This window comes from Macrobrachium nipponense, chromosome 2 (assembly GCF_015104395.2).
Source record: "Macrobrachium nipponense isolate FS-2020 chromosome 2, ASM1510439v2, whole genome shotgun sequence".
Classification (NCBI taxonomy): Eukaryota; Metazoa; Arthropoda; class Malacostraca; order Decapoda; family Palaemonidae; genus Macrobrachium; species Macrobrachium nipponense.
Window position 1 is genome coordinate 65,385,145 of NC_087201.1, and position 16,788 is coordinate 65,401,932.

Below are 16,788 nucleotides of genomic sequence, written 5' to 3' on the forward strand. Positions count from 1 at the left end.
AGCTTTGTCAACATTTTTATGTTATGATAACTTTGCACAACAACTTCCATGGGAAGAGGTTGACCTGTTAACCTGCGCCGGAAACTTGTAACTTCCGAGCCGGCGAACTACGTATGTGTTTTTTATATGAATTGCTGAGATAGCTAATGTTCCGCTATCGACGCGATGCTTTAGAATGGCAGTTCCACGCCAAATCTCAAACATATCGGTCGTCCGACCGAGCTGCATCTCCTAGTATGGAGTTACGAAGGAATAAAGTTGTTAACTTGTTCAACTAGCCTGTTTGAATCATCTCCTCTAGGACAAGAAAGAACCTCTCTACTAAGATATCCAAGGAGATGAGAGGAACCAAACATTACTTACGGATAACAGCCGTAAGGAAAAAACAAAAGTCTATCGCCAAGCGATAAGACTTAGAAAATGGTGGCAGCTAATAAACGAAGAACATAATTAACAAGACCCATATCAGCGACCGAAGGTCTACAAGAACTAACTTCCACCTTCAACATCAAACGTAACAGAGAAACGGGATCTTCAATCAACGCAACAGTTTATGAAGACGCAACTATGTCCTTCATCGAGAGGAATACAAGCATTTAACACTGACGTTTGAGCAACTGTTATCACTTAACTTCGAGTATCTACACCGGACGAGGGCGGCATCGAACATCAACGGAAAGAAGAAAACAAACACAGGGAACATCACCCGTTCACGAGCAAGGACGCAGAGTGGACAGCTATACGCAGTAGTGCAAGGACGGAGGCTGTGACGTCATCCATCTTGGACTCTACCGCACATCGTGCACCCGAGAGAAGGCCCGTGACGTCATCACGACTTCTGACGCGAGACGTGGACAGGAACTGTGACGTCATCCCATGTCAACAATCCTTCGCAATATAATCTGGAGCTAAGTACCATTTTTATCTATTCAGGTCTTTTCCTCAGTGAAGTGTTGTTCATCAAGAGTCGATCGTCCAGTATTCTGGGGGTGAGTTGTTCGCCATATTAATCTTCCTTCATTACAGAACTTATCTTCAACTACGAGGTTCTCGCCCGCAGATTAATTTTTTTTTCTTTTCTAGTTGTCATTAACCATTTCTTGCAGGAATTCTCCGTATAATATTTTATCATATTATCTGTATTTTTGTATCTTTGGGGGATTTTCCTATTATTATAACACACTTATACAGTACATTGCTTATGCGTTTACGTAGTGGTCGAGTGTACTCTTATAGATACTTTGATAGGATTGCAAGGAATAGAAGTGGTAAGAAAAAAGTGAAAGCCGAAATGGCAACCACTCCGGCTGGCAACCCCAACGTGGTGGGACTCTCGTTAGCGCGAGGTCAGCGATCGTCCCTTTTCAAGGTCGGGTCAATGGGTTCCTGCCTCAAAATGTTGAGGCATGGATCTCATCTGTACGCTCATTTAAATGCAAAAGCATCACAGACCCAGCAGTACAATTACAGGAGGCCAAGAGCTTCGTAGATTTCGCTAAAGGCGACGCAGTGCGTACCTAAGGGGGGTTTCTTTCCAAGAAGCGCTTACATGGGACGAGTTCAAAATAAGATTACGTGCCGTGTATGGGGGTGAAGAGGCTTTAGATGTAGTATTGGCTTTGAGAAATATCCTTAACCAAGCCTCCATGACTCAGCTCAATGTTGTCGAGCGGGCGGCGTAATTGCCGACCGGCTAAATGAATATCAGGATAGTTTATGTAACTCGGGTGGGTTGCGGGTGCTAACATCAAAGTGAAAGATTTTATCCGTTTGATCTACCTTACGTCTATCACTGTAATGTTGCCTGAAGCGTTAGTACGGTGTTTTGATAAAAAATTGCAGCCCGGCAGTACGGAATTAGATGTGTATAAACAAATCAAAAAACACATGTCTAAATGTACCGACCTAGATCCTTCGCTCATTCAAGTTTTTGCAAAAAATGAGAACAAACCACAACAAGTAAATGTGGTACATAATAATAATCAAGTTGCAGGGATGGTTGTTATAACTGTAAACGACCAGGTCACATGATTTCAGACTGTCGGACGCGTTTTGTTCATACACAATAGTTCAACTCATTCATATAACCGTTGCTACTCGAGGAATCAACAGACAAACGCTACAAACACGCAACCAGTTGCTAGTGCAAATAAAAAGAAGGGTCCTCAGTACTATAAGAAGAAACAACCAAACGGAAATTCTGCACAACAGCAGAAACAAACAAATCGTGCTTCAGGTACCTCTGTTCCTGGGCCGTCTAGCCAGAACTCGCAAGGGCAAGCGAATTTTCAGGGTGTGATAAAACAAAACAAATACCACGTAGTTCACTCCAAGGGGGCGGGGGGAGAGGGCGATGTTGGGGTCATCAATATCAACATCTTTTGTATCAAATAATCAGTTTAATCATTTATCAGATCATTGTGAGACAATTGATTTTCCTATGAAACACACGGCCGAATCAAAAAAATCTGTGCAGGTTCCCGTAGATTTGCAACAAATTCATGCAATTATTAGTCAAAACAACGAGTTGCGACCAAACCTTACATGCAGTAAATTTGGACCATAAGTCATTCACTTTGTTCATTTTGAATTCTGGTAGTCCACGTAATATAATGGATTTAAGGACTCATCATTTACTCTTTTCAAATTTCCCTATAGAAAAAGTCCGGAATAAGGCTCTCAGGTATTGGGAATAATGAACTAAATGTTGTGGGCGTAACTCATGTACAGTACAAGGTCGGTAAGCGCACGTTAGCCGATACCTTTGTCGTTGTACAAAACATTAATATGTATCCCGCAGTAATTATCGGATACCCGTCTATGGGCACTCAAAATATTATCTTAGCACCTGCAAACACGGCGTGTATATCAAAGGGAAATTCTATAGTCTTCTAATACCCTAAAATCAGTTTTAGATAATAAAGAGACAGACAGAGTTGTCACTTACATACGGAACCAATCACCTGTCTCATGAACCAAGAAATAATACAGGCAACCCAACAGAACTCTCGCTCACCCGTAATATCAGCTTGCACGCAAACTCTCGAGCCTACGTAACTTCAACAAATATATTAGTGCGTGTAAAAAGAAACCTTGCCAGGATCTGAAACATTAATCCTTTCCGAAACTCTGAAAACACACGGATTATCCGTCACACAAGCCGTTTATACAGTCGGCTCACAACAGCAATGTAATATCGAAGTCTGTAATCATTTGAATACCACTTTAGTAATCCACAAAAATCAACATATCTTGGATGCCGAAGTTTATAAACATCGCATTCTTACCGTAGCTGAGATAAATCACGCTCAATCAGTCGCGGATGAAACCCTTTTGCAATCTCTAAAGAACAAAATCAATAAAGATATTCAAGAAGAAGAAATTCAGCAGAAATTTTTGAATCTGTTAACTAAATATCATGATGTTTTTTCCACTAGCTCGGATGGAACCTTAGGAAAAACGGATGTCATAGAACATCAAATCAGGCTCAAGGACAAACAGAAAGTAATCTATGTACCTTCGTACAGACTTCCTATGAAATTTCAGAATGAGATAACAGAGGAAGTAGGTAAAATGTTAAAGGAAGGAGTCATTAGAAATCAAACAGCCCTTATAATTTTCCGTTAATAGTAGTACCGAAAAAAGATCGAACTTGGCGGATATGCGTAGATTTTCGTCGTTTAAACGAAGAAACAATCCCTGACAGATTCCCAGTACCATGTACCGATGATATCCTATCTTTACTAGGCCAGAATAAATATTTCACAAGCCTAGACTTACTAAAAGGATTTCATCAGATTCCGATGGAACAAGAAAGTATTCCATACACTGCCTTCAGCACAGCCAGGGGACATTATGAATTTTTGCGTATGCCTTTTGGTTTACGTTGTGCTCCTATAACTTTTACTCGTATGATAAACGTCGTGTTTGGAGACTTGTTAGGAGATATCCTACATGCCTACATGGATGACTTAGTAATCTTTTCCAACACATTAGAAGAACATTTACGTAAATTGGAGTTAGTGTTACAAAGGATAAGGCAGCATAATTTAAGGGTAAAGATAAGTAAGTCTGAATTTTTTAAAACAGAACTAGTCTATCTAGGTTTCGCGGTTTCTAGTGAAGGTCTTAAAGTCGTCCACGATAAGGTGTCGGCTATCCGTAACTTTCCGATACCTATTAACGTCAAGGGAATACAGCAATTTTTGGGGTGCAGCGGTTACTATCGCCGCTTCATCCGCAACTACTCAATCATAGCCGCTCCCCTAACCGATCTTATAAAAAAGGGCGTAGATTTCGTATGGTCTGAAATTCATCAACAGGCGTTCGATAAATTGAAAGATGAACTGTGTAGTTCTCCTATCTTGAAATTTCCTGACTTCAATAAGGAATTTTTCATAGCAACAGACGCCTCAGACCTAGGAGTAGGTGGGGTATTGCTTCAACAATATGATAGACAGTTTTTCCTATAGCTTTTTATTCACGTAAACTGAGACCTCCGAAAGTAAATATGCAGTAATAGACAAGGAAGGGCTCGCTATTGTTAATTCACTCGTGCACTTTAAATTCATAATCTACGGTTATCCCGTCAAGGTTCTCACTGATCATAAGCCCCTAACCGACTTCTTTAAAGGCTTTAGTCACAGCCCATGCGAACTCGGTGGCACATGATCATTCAGGACTTTGGCGCGAGGATCGGGTATTTACCTGGGAAAGCAAATATCATTGCTGACGCATTATCACGCAACCCCTCTTCATCTTGTACCGAGCCATTAGCTGAATTAATAGATATCTCAACCTCCATGCCCGTTGAGAACTATATCCGAACAGGAAGATCTGGGCTGGAGTGCTGAACTATTACAGACGGAACAAAGAAAAGATCCGCAAATAGAAAAAATCATCATTGCGGTTTAAACGGAATCCGAAGGAAAAAGAATACCTAAAGTATAAGCAGCAGAATTATATCCTACAGGAAAATATCCTGTGTAGATCTGTGACGAGGAAAACCCGCAACACACCCGCCAGTTGAATAACAACCAGGTGGTGGTGCCTATCTCACTCATACCCACTGTCTTAAAGTGGTTGCATGAAATCCACTGCACGGACATCCGGGTTATACCTTGATGTCACAGAAAGCCAAATCCTTATTTTATTGGCATACGATGCTTAGAGATATAAAAAAGCACATAGCAAATTGTCGCACTTGTCAAAAATACAAAGGGCACACGAAGACACCTGTCAGCCTAGGGGCTTACCCGTGCCAAATCAACCCTTTGAAAGAGTACATTTAGATTTATTAACAGGAGGATTTACGAGTCAGACAGAGGAAATAAGCACCTCCTAGTAATTATAGACGCTTTGACTCGATATACAGAACTTATAGCGCTTAAAACAAAAACCGCGGTTGAGTGCGCTAGGAAGTTTTACGAGTGCTACATTTGTAAACATGGAATTCCACACATCATTATCTCAGACTCTCGGGCGGGGAGTTCAATAATCATTTCCTACTCCTTGTGCGAATTCCTTAGTATAAAGAAAGTCAATACCATGATCTATCACCCAGAGTCTAATGGGCTAGTGGCAAGGGCAAATCGTAAGGTTTTTTAAACATTTTAAGGGTCACCTTAGGGGGGGCAGATCCCAACTGGGACATTGCCATACCTGCGGTACTAAGCACACTTAATCACTCGTATCACGTGTCTATTAAAATGACACCGCACGAGGCACTGTACGGTATCCCGGCCCGCCCGAACGCCTTTCCACATCTTAAAGCCTACAACTAATTTATCAAATCCTCTAAAGGATGTTTTATGGATGCAAGCATAAGTCGATATAATATATCCCCCGTAAGAATTTAGAAGAAGCACAGATAATAATGAAAAAAAATCATGATAAAATAGCTAAGCCAACTAGAACATATGCCGTGGGCGATCAGGTATACATACAAGTATACGTGCGTAAAGGTTTAAATTATAAACTGACACCTATTGAAGGCCCGTTTAACATTTTAGAAAATTTAACGGCCAATAGAGTTAGGGTTCAAAATGTATCCAAACCCACTGATGTGAGAATAGTCCCATTGGCACATATCAGAATCTAAAGAAAGGTAGATGGAGTGAGGGAAAAAAATGGTTGTATTTATGAAACTTGTATAATAATTTATATATATATATATCTATTAATCATATTGTATGTAAACCTATTCTTTTACGCGAGTTATTACATCTGTTTTACTCATTGCAGGTTTTCAAAAATGAATCTGTTATTGTTGGGAGTGATATTGTGTATTCAGACATCTTTGTTGTATGGAAAGAGTGCTAGGACTAAAGACATAGAATTTAATCATGGCTCGATTATCGAGAGAATCGATGATGTATTCATCGTGTCAAGTAATATTGTTATCGAGGTAGATATGCATGCTATTTTCCTACCTGAAGATGACGTCCTTAACTTAAAGAATGACCTGATGAGGTTTGGTAGTTTCCCTTAAGGAAATGCATGAACGTAATTTTCATGCTAACTCAGAGATTTCACTAGCTCAAACGCTAAGCGTCGCAGAAATGTTGTCTTATGACATACAAAATAAAACGCCGAGGCAGAAGAACTCGCTCGTGACCTGCTGATGTGGTCTGTGCGGCACAATACTCTTGAACGCCGCAACCCGCTTATTCTAGCTGGACTAAACATCTTAGGATCAGTTGCGAATCTAGGCTTAGGAATCTCAAATCGCCTCAAGATAAATAATCAAAATAAAAGAATTGAGTTTTTGCAACACAAAACGGAACTGGCCTTATCAGAACTTCGCAGCCAGTTATCTTCGATCAATCAAATAATGAATATCGTTAATGAACATTCAAATAATATCGATCAGGTCATGGAAGTTCAACATTTGCTGGCTACTTTAGCTTACTATAGTTCGAAAATAGATCATATCCGTGTGAAAATATCACATTTTATTGAAAAGTCAAAAGATTACGTAGAAGCAATTACGTTAGCAACAAAGGTGTGTTATCTCCTCACCTCATGCCTATAAAAGATCTGACGTTAACTTTAGAAAACGGACGGGAGAAGCTAGGTTATATTCCTTTATTGGTATGCCCATAAAGTAGAATTCTATTATAGCCTAATATCAGTCCAGCGTAGAAAATTATAGAATTATGATCACGATTCCTTTTGATTCTTCCGATGCTTGGCAATCATACAAAATAGCACCGTTTCCTACTTTTATGACGAATAACTCAAATCCAGTAATATCCAATTTAACAGGGCATGTACTGATTTCTTCTGATAAGAAATCATTTACAGTCATTAAAGACTTAGATAAACTCACTCACTGTTCAGAAGCCATGAATAATAAAATTTGTACAGCTGACTCTTTTGAATTCTATCCTATATCAACGGATTCATGTGAGTTAGACATAGTGCTAAACGGCTCTCTCTCATACAAGCGAAGGTTGTCTGGGGAAACTTTATCCCTTTTACGGTAATAAATTCAATTACAGGATGAATAATGGGTCCTGGATCCGTTATGATAAGGCCGGATTCGACGTCGTGTGTCCGGACACATCCACCCCGCCCATGCCCCTATCTTCGTAGCAGCCGATGGTTGTACGGGAAATCTACAAATTATACCGTCAGAGGGGTCAACACGATAATACGTGAGAAGGCGTATTTCGCGAACTACACGTGGGCTACAACAATCATCCCATCACTACCTCTCCCATACGACGCGCGAGTAGCTCATCGTCTGACGCAACTGCTGAGATGACCCACGCAGTCATCGACTTATGCAGGTGGAGAACATCTTCGCTACTACATTCTGCTAGCCGTGTTCAGCGTGACGGCCATATTGGTTATCGCCGTCAACATCTTTTGCTTGGCGTAGGCTGAGGCGTAAACAGAAGGATCTCCAAGGGAACGTACTGGCCCGTCTGGATGACGTACCCGTTAAACTCAAGTCGTTTGCGTTTAGGGCCGCCTGAACCTGGCCACTTCAGTTCGTGCCTAGGGAATTGTCTGGAATTGTGTTGTGTGTGAAAAGCGGTCCGTATGCTGGCAACAATGTAGGACAAGAAAGACTCACGCCTTTGCATTTGAACACTTAAAGTATCTCCAGGGCGCCTAATAAATCATTATGCCCAATATTATACATTAATATATTCCTAAAGGTATTTTTCGGGCACCTAATAAAATATCAGCCCTATATATTGAATTTCTGCAGAATTACATTGTTATACGATTATACATTATATTTATCTATTATAAAGAGTGACAAGTACTCTTTAACAATTATCCATGATCATGCTATAATCATTATTTAGTAACCATTATTCTTAATCAGGTTACATGTTATCATATTAATCATGTATACATGGTTTTGATTTTTACCATTTTATTATTTTTGGGTACATAATCATTATTATTATCAAACATGGATCTATATTTTCCATGCATTTATCTTTGTTTATGAATATGTCAACAAGGGTATGTAACAGAATCTTTTTATGCATTTAATCACTTAGTATGTTACGAGCACGCTCCTATGAACAATGTTTAAAGTAATTTTTTTTTTTTTTTTTTGTTATTCAAGGCTTGAATAGGTAGCAGACCGAGCCTAATGTAAGAATTACATTATATATAAACCAGTGACCTGGGGTCATGGCATTAGGAGGGTTCTACGTGACCAAAGCACACCTTAGATTACGCTATGCGTTGTCTGCAGTAGCCTGATCTAGCTCAAAGCTTTGTCAACATTTTATGTTATGATAACTTTGCACAACAACTTCCATGGGAAGAGGTTGACCTGTTAACCTGCGCCGGAAACTTGTAACTTCCGAGCCGGCGAACTACGTATGTGTTTTTATATGAATTGCTGAGATAGCTAATGTTCCGCTATCGACGCGATGCTTTAGAATGGCAGTTCCACGCCAAATCTCAAACATATCGGTCGTCCGACCGAGCTGCATCTCCTAGTATGGAGTTACAGAATAAAGTTGTTAACTTGTTCAACTAGCCTGTTTGAATCATCTCCTCTAGACAAGAAAGAACCTCTCTACTAAGATATCCAAGGGAGATGAGAGGAACCAAACATTACTTACGGATAACAGCCGTAAGGAAAAAACAAAGTCTATCGCCAAGCGATAAGACATTAGACATACAACCGTTCAACATCCTGACCTGGATGCTGTTAGGGCACTAGATCACAAGAATTGTAAAAACTTGCAATGAAGATATTGACAGCTCACTGGAAACACTAAGAATGAGAAAATCCATTACACTTCAGCATGCGCACTCAAACGAGTAATATACAGTACTGGAATTGTTTGGATTTTAGCAAAAACGTTAAATATTATTGATACATGCGGATAAGCGTATTTCCGTAAGCAACCACATACACATGCAACTATAATGCGCAAACCACACTGCGTCATGCGCCTGGCTATTTAAGGCTTTAAGAACTGATCACCGAAGTTCTACACAGACTCAGGTTTTCACTGTAATAAAACTCGATTCTATTTCGATGCCTTCATATGACGTGAACCAACTTTCAAGCGTCAAATTCTGAAGGTGGTATATGACATCATCCATAGACATCTTTTTATGAAGTTGTAAATAATATATTAGCTTTTAAATGGTGTGGTCTCGAGATAGGGTTAACTAGTACATCTCTGTAGTCGCGAGTTCGATTCCCCGCTCTGCCAACATGGAGTCAGAGGAATTTATTTCTGGGGATTAGAAATTCATTTCTCGATATAATGTGGTTTGGATCCGACAATAAGCTGTAGATCCTGTTGTTAGGCAATCAACTGGTTCCTAACCATGTAAATATAACTAATCCTTCGGGCCACCCCTAGGAAAGCTGTTAATTAGCTCAATGGTCTGGTTAGACTAAGATGTTCTTAAGTACCTCTCCTAAAGTAAGCCGAGCTAAGCAGTAAAAAGCATAGTATATTTATAACCTTCGTTCTAAAGAGATTCAGTCTAGTGATATCCAAGGTCCTTTAAATATACTCGGAGTCAAGGTCCTTTAAATATACTCCGAGTACATTTGAAGGACCTTGGTGATATTTATCTTTCTATGAGAGACTTTAGTGTATTTCTGCTTTATTCTTTTTTTCCTTTTCCATCAGCGACGTCCTGTAAAACGTCGAAGTTAATGGGCAAATAAAAGCCTCAAAAGCTGGAAGACCGCGAAACAGAACTCATCTTTAACCATCAAGAAATTGGAGATTTTCTGGAATATAGATGTGGTTTATTGCATCGTAAAATATCTAGAGTTCTGTATTTTTAGCAATATCCTACGCGAATGCAGTGGGCGTGAATCTGCTGAAGCATACATAACAAATGCAAGCGACGAGGCAAATAATTTACTACAGTGAGTAGGTGTTGAGACGCTGAGAAAGACACGGACATAGTATGTTAGAGAATGGATGAGATGTAAATAAAAGATATAAAAATAATGATAAAAAAAATAAAAAAAGCACAACAGAGGGACAAGGAATAGTCACTTGACCCCTTTTTTCCCTGGATACTCCTGACAATTTATAACGTAAATTATCGGGAATAATGACCCTTCAGATGTCATCCAATAACTAACTTTGGTTGAGCGCTTCATCCTACTTTTCGTCAGAGGTGAGGTTCTGTTGTTTCTAGTGGAAGGGTCGAATAACTAACGACCTATCGCAGGAAAATTAGAAATGATTAAAAATACCAACAAATATATAACCTTGCTGACAGAACTTTAAATATCGGTTTATGAATTTTGATGGTCATCATGAAACCTGTTCAAGGGCTTCGGCATTGCACTGGTCTTCTAATGAAATTTTTACAGCCATTCAAGGTTCGTTTGTAAAAAATAAGTTTGTAAAAAATAATAGCAGAATTAAAGTTAATAAACAAGCATTTTAATGCCCGTAATAGAATGTTAATTCCAAGTGACAGCCCAGGCAAACTATCGATAGTCTGGCCGTGTTCGAATTTAATCTTTAATTCGTTAAACTTGGAACTCTGAAAATGTCAGGTATATCAGAAATGAATCCGAATTGTGAATCAAATTATCAAAATTTTTTTTATGAATCGTGAAATCTGCGATTCCAAAACTTTTCTTATAATTTATATAAGAGCATTGGATTTTTTATTTTATTTTTTATTTTGGCATCTTTTCCACTTTCTACCACTCTCATGGTTTTCATCAGCCAAATTGTTTTACCGGTTGTTGGTGCAGATATAACGAACAACCTGTGTCTTTTTGAAAGACTATTTAAAAATAAAAATTCACTATTTACTTCATGACTCTCTCTCTCTCTCTCTCTCTCTCTCTCTCTCTCTCTCCCATTCAATTTTCATCCCTAACGTGGTTTTGTCTTTCACGGCAGGGTATTCTTCAGTATTTTACATTATGTCTCTCTCTCTCTACAATGAAAGACAAAACGACGTTAGGGCTGAAAATAAAATGAGAGAGAGAGAGAGAGAGAGAGAGAGAGAGAGAGAGAGAGAGAGAGAGAGAGAGAGAGAGAGAGAGAGAGAGAGAGAGATGAACCTTGAAGCACTGGATCATCTAATGGCCCCTTACGTTTCAGAGACCATAGTTTAGATTAGCCCTTGTAAACTTCGGTCACTAAACTTCCACCACATTACACACCAACAATACAGGTTTAGCGGAGTAACCTGAACTTTAGTTATTAAGTGAAGTTGAATTTCGATATTACCTAATGAAGAACGAAAACTATAAAAAAGAAACCATTTAAATTTTTAACATTGACAGATTGGTTGTTACAATCCCTGCTCCTTAGTAGTACTTGCTTGCGATGCCTTTCGTCTCCAGTAACTGTTGAATAAGACTTGGATCACTCTCGGGCAAGCTTTGAAGGTGTCCAAGCACCAAACTTCCTAATAGCTGTTTGATATCTGCAACAAACTTCGACACAGATCGGGAAGTCCATGTTACGTCAATGTCCAGATTCTCTATAGAGTTTCTATCTACAAAGTTGGTGAGCCAGTCCTTAAAATATAACATTTGACTGTTGTCCGCCACTAAGTTAATGATTTAGCATTTTAGAAGGAAGATTTTTCTTGCATATAAACCGTAGAAGGAAACGGGAAGAGAGTAGCACAGTAACTAAATGGACGAAGAAACTCACCTTGACGTACTTTCATATGCATGTATGTATGTATGTATGTATGTATGTATGTAAGTATGTATGTATGTATGTATGTATGTATCATTAATGTGAATAATGTATTCTAATAAAAGAATGTTTCCATTCTTTTATTAGAAAATAAAAGAAAAAAATTAATGTGAGTCTGTACCTATAATTCTATAATTACAGTACTTACTGTACATCACCCTCTTCATGTTTTCCTTATATTTGTTTCCCATCCAGAATGGAAAACATTTAGTGTTTTTGTGTGTATATATATACATACATATGTATATGTTAATATTTATATATGTATATATGTAAGTTTGAATATATACACATGTACAATGTATATATGTATGTATGTATGTATGTATGTATATGTGTGTGCGTGTATGTATTTGCAATTCCGCCAGAAGCAAGTCAGCATGACACGCTCCTTTTTCTGAAAACTTCCTCGCACATCTCTTTTCTTATTCTTATCCCTCCTCGAGTGCATTAGCCAAGTAGAATACAGAGGCTTCTACACAGACACTCATCCTGACGACAACTGAGATCTGGACAGGAAACATTGTTTGCAAACAGTTTGCAAACATTGCTTGCAAACAATGTTTCCTATAGTGTGGACCGGCCATTAGGAAAACCAAGAATAGGGCTTTCAGCATGTGGGACAGAGGAACTCTGTAAGTTAATGGTGAGGTACATAGGAATCACTGGACTGTATATTACACAGTTCTGAATGGTGACTCATAAGTAAGAAGGGTCTCCATACTGGCGGTCTGGCTTCTCTGTTGATACCTCAAACGGGTGATATGGAAGTTTTCTGTGTGATTTGGAAGTTAGATGAAAGAATCAGTGAGTGATTGCTATCAATCTTTTCCCTAAAATCAAACTATATTATAATATGGTAACCAGTAAAACAAATAATTAATACAAGAAAAGACCAAATGTGTTAAGAAAGTTCCTGAAGTCATGAATCACTTTTAATTCACAATGTGAAATACCGCAAGTGAATTTCCTTACATAAGCAGAAAAACACTTTAATTAAGTTTTAGTTTTGTTTACAGTTAAAAGATACAATCAGTTAAGTTACTTACCTGGTTTGGGAACAGCCAACAAGAATTAGATTACTTCATCTCGTAAAACGTGATGAGTTGCTTGCTGCTACAGGAGCCAGTCATCCCTTTCTCTACTTTAGACCATCCTGTCCCCCTCCTATTCCCCTCCTGTCCCTCCCTATTTGGATTAGACTCCGAGGTTCTGCATTCGGATGACACCTTCTCTCATCTTCGATGTTAAGTTGATCCAGTTTATAGGTACTTCGTCTTTAAGTTTCAGTCATCTACGGATGACACACATTCAAGAGCGCCTCAGTGGTGTGGTCGGTATGGTCTTGGCCTGCCACCTCGGTGGCCACGAGTTCGATTCTCGGGCCTTCCATTGAGGGGTGAGAGATGTGTATTTCTGGTGATAGAAGTTAACTCTCGGCGTGGTTCGGAAGTCACTTACAGCCGTTGATCCCGTTGCTGAATAACCAGTTTCCATGAACGTACAAACAACATACAAACAAACAAGACAGTCATTCAAATGCATAAAGAAAAGACAATTTCCTCTTGCGAGGTGTATGTTAGAGAATTTGCAGATATATTATTCCATTTAATTTTTCATAGTCCTTTAATATTCGGTGACATGAAGTCTGCGTAGCTGACCACAAATGGTAGTTTTAGGGAAAAAAATGCCACTACCACCGAAAATAAACACCTTATGAAATGCCGCTCCAGTGCCTGAGTAGAGAAATCTGGAGACTTAATAAGTGCACCAGTGGATTTCCAATGACACTTTACTCGTTGTTATACCAAAGAATTAACCAATTATTTATTCTAATATAATTACATATTATCTATAACCATTCTTCGTATGATTTCAAAACTATGCCCTTTGTGCATCTGTCATGCTTTTCCCCCCAAATATCACCGAACTGCATAGTAAAACCATTAATGATTAGAATTCTGAAATTAATTATCCAATCTATTTCATATGCACTCTATTATTCAGCAGTTTCCTACGTCTTTATTTGGACTTTATAACCAATCTTTTTTTGCTTTCACCTCCAAATTTCCCCTAACCAGCCATTATTTTCCCTGCGCTATTTCCGAACCTTATCACTTCCGGGTTTCTCATACATTTTCTACCTGCTCGCCAAATCTTTTAACACCAGTAATATTTGCTGTAAATGTTTTAATGTAAGTATTTTCAATTTTCCACCATCCTGACTAGTGCTCTTCATTATGTTATCTAAGATTTTAGCAAAGTTAGAAGAAACGGCGGTTAAGAATGATCCAGTTTGGATGTAAGTTATTAGACAATGGATGTAGGAGAGGTTCAATACAGAGGTGATGAAACGAGAACTCGACGAAAGGGAAGGATTCAACTTGTCAGTGAGAAAGGAATGGAATTCGAGAATTAAAATATGTTTGGTTCGTTTTCCGTTCACGTTTATGGCTTTTGTAGGGAAAAAATAATAATATAATCTATATTGAAAACAGGATCAAATTTACTTTGTTAAACAGCAAAGATGTAATTTATTGACTGATCGCACACACACTAATGGTTTAAATCTCATCTGATTTAATTCTACAAAATTTTCTACATACCGTTCATCAAAGCTTCTTGCTTGTTCACTCTAAATATTCGCTAACTAAACTAACAGGTTTTTTTTCTCTCTTTCCCTAATTCGTGTTTGCTTTAGACGAAATAATGTATTTCAATGGGATTCATTCCAGCGAAAAAAGGAAGTGTATTTCTTGGTGCTTTGTTGGCTAATGAGTGCACAAATTGCATTAAGAATTAGAATTAGTTATGATTTGTTCATGCTTAAGTAACTACAACAAAATAGTTATTAGATTATGGAATTATAGAAACACATAAAATTAGATTTAGTATCATCGATTTTTATACATATCTAGTTTTTATATTCCATCATTGGTTAATTATCTTGAAAAGGGGATTACTGTATTGTGCTGATATTTCTTCTACCAGGTGACGATACAAAACTGTCTAAGGAGGATCACCTTAAGAAGGAAGAGTTTTTAATGACTAAGAATCAATATATATCTTTTAAATCATTTTCGAAGATAAAGGAGGGGGAATTTGGTCTTCATTGAGATTTTATCACCGCATAAACCTGTTCTGAGGTAAATTCGGATGAAAATAATGAATTTTTATTCGGTGTAACGTTTCAATTGGTGAACTCTGTGCCTTCACAGGCATATAGGCTACACGTGTGCATTCCCTGGCACGCCAACGCTGAGTTATTTGTCCGTTCTTGATAATACCTAGTAAAACTAATTAATATAATTAACGCGACATTGCACTAGCTCAATGGAAAACAATACAAAACTTATCATACTTATGAGATTTACTAATTATCTTAATTGAACTGTAAGCCAAAGCCTATTAGTAATTATGTTTAGAATGAAATATGCGACATGCTTTACTAATGGTAGCTAATAATTTAAATGCATAACGAATTTCAAAATTCTAATTTCAATCTTTCAAATGAAGTATAAATTAACTAGGCATTATAGTAGATTGCTGCTGAAAGGTATTTAATACAAATGAAGGTCAACTGACAGATGAAGCTTATACTCTTCCAAATTCAACTGATTCAGGTATAGTCAATTAATTATAAAGAGTGCAACCGTAATTATGGAATATAATAATTAAATAAAGTGGTGTAAGATATTGGAAAGATACTAGATAGAAATACATTTAGAATTTAGAGAGCTGAATATAATGACAAGAACGGAAATAAAGCTAGATTTAGAGAGGTGAAGTTAATGACAAGAACGGAAATAACGTTAGAATGAAGATAGCGGGAGACTGGGAAAGGAAGATAGAACTGGTAGAATGCAAGTAAAATTAATCTTTATACAAGGAATGAAAGCCAGGTATTAAGGGAAGTGGCACTGATAATACCAAAACAAACATACTACAACAGCTGAAAATTGATAATAAACGATAAAATGTTAGTATAATAAGTATTAAGATCTATTTATTTATTTATTTTTACAAGAAGTTAGTGTGAAGAGAACATTAAAGATGAGCCGTTTACAAAGACCTAGCCCTCCGTCCTGGCTGCCCTGTCACTGACGTGACAGTCAGTCAGTGACCAACCTGCTAAGCTGCCATTTGCCAAGTTGAAGTAAACAATAGTTGGAGTGTCCATGTGCGTGTCTCTCTTGAATATTAGCTAACATTCTACTGCTTTTTTTTTTTTTTTTTTTTTTTTTTTTTTTTTTTTTTTTTATTTTTTTTTTTTTTTTTTTTTTTTGTTTTTTTTTTTTTTTTTTTGTAACTGTTTATTTACCTTATTAGGTGACTATGGTACTTTGATTCGTCTCAAAACATTCACCGACGTTTTAATTGCTACCTATCTTAGCTAGGCTTACTAGGTATTGTTGGTTCAGACCGTCATTTCTTCCATTTATATATATATATATATATATATATATATATATATATATATATATATATCTACATATATTATATATATATATATATATATATATATATATATATATATATATATATATATATATATGTATATATATATATATATATATATATATATATATATATATATATA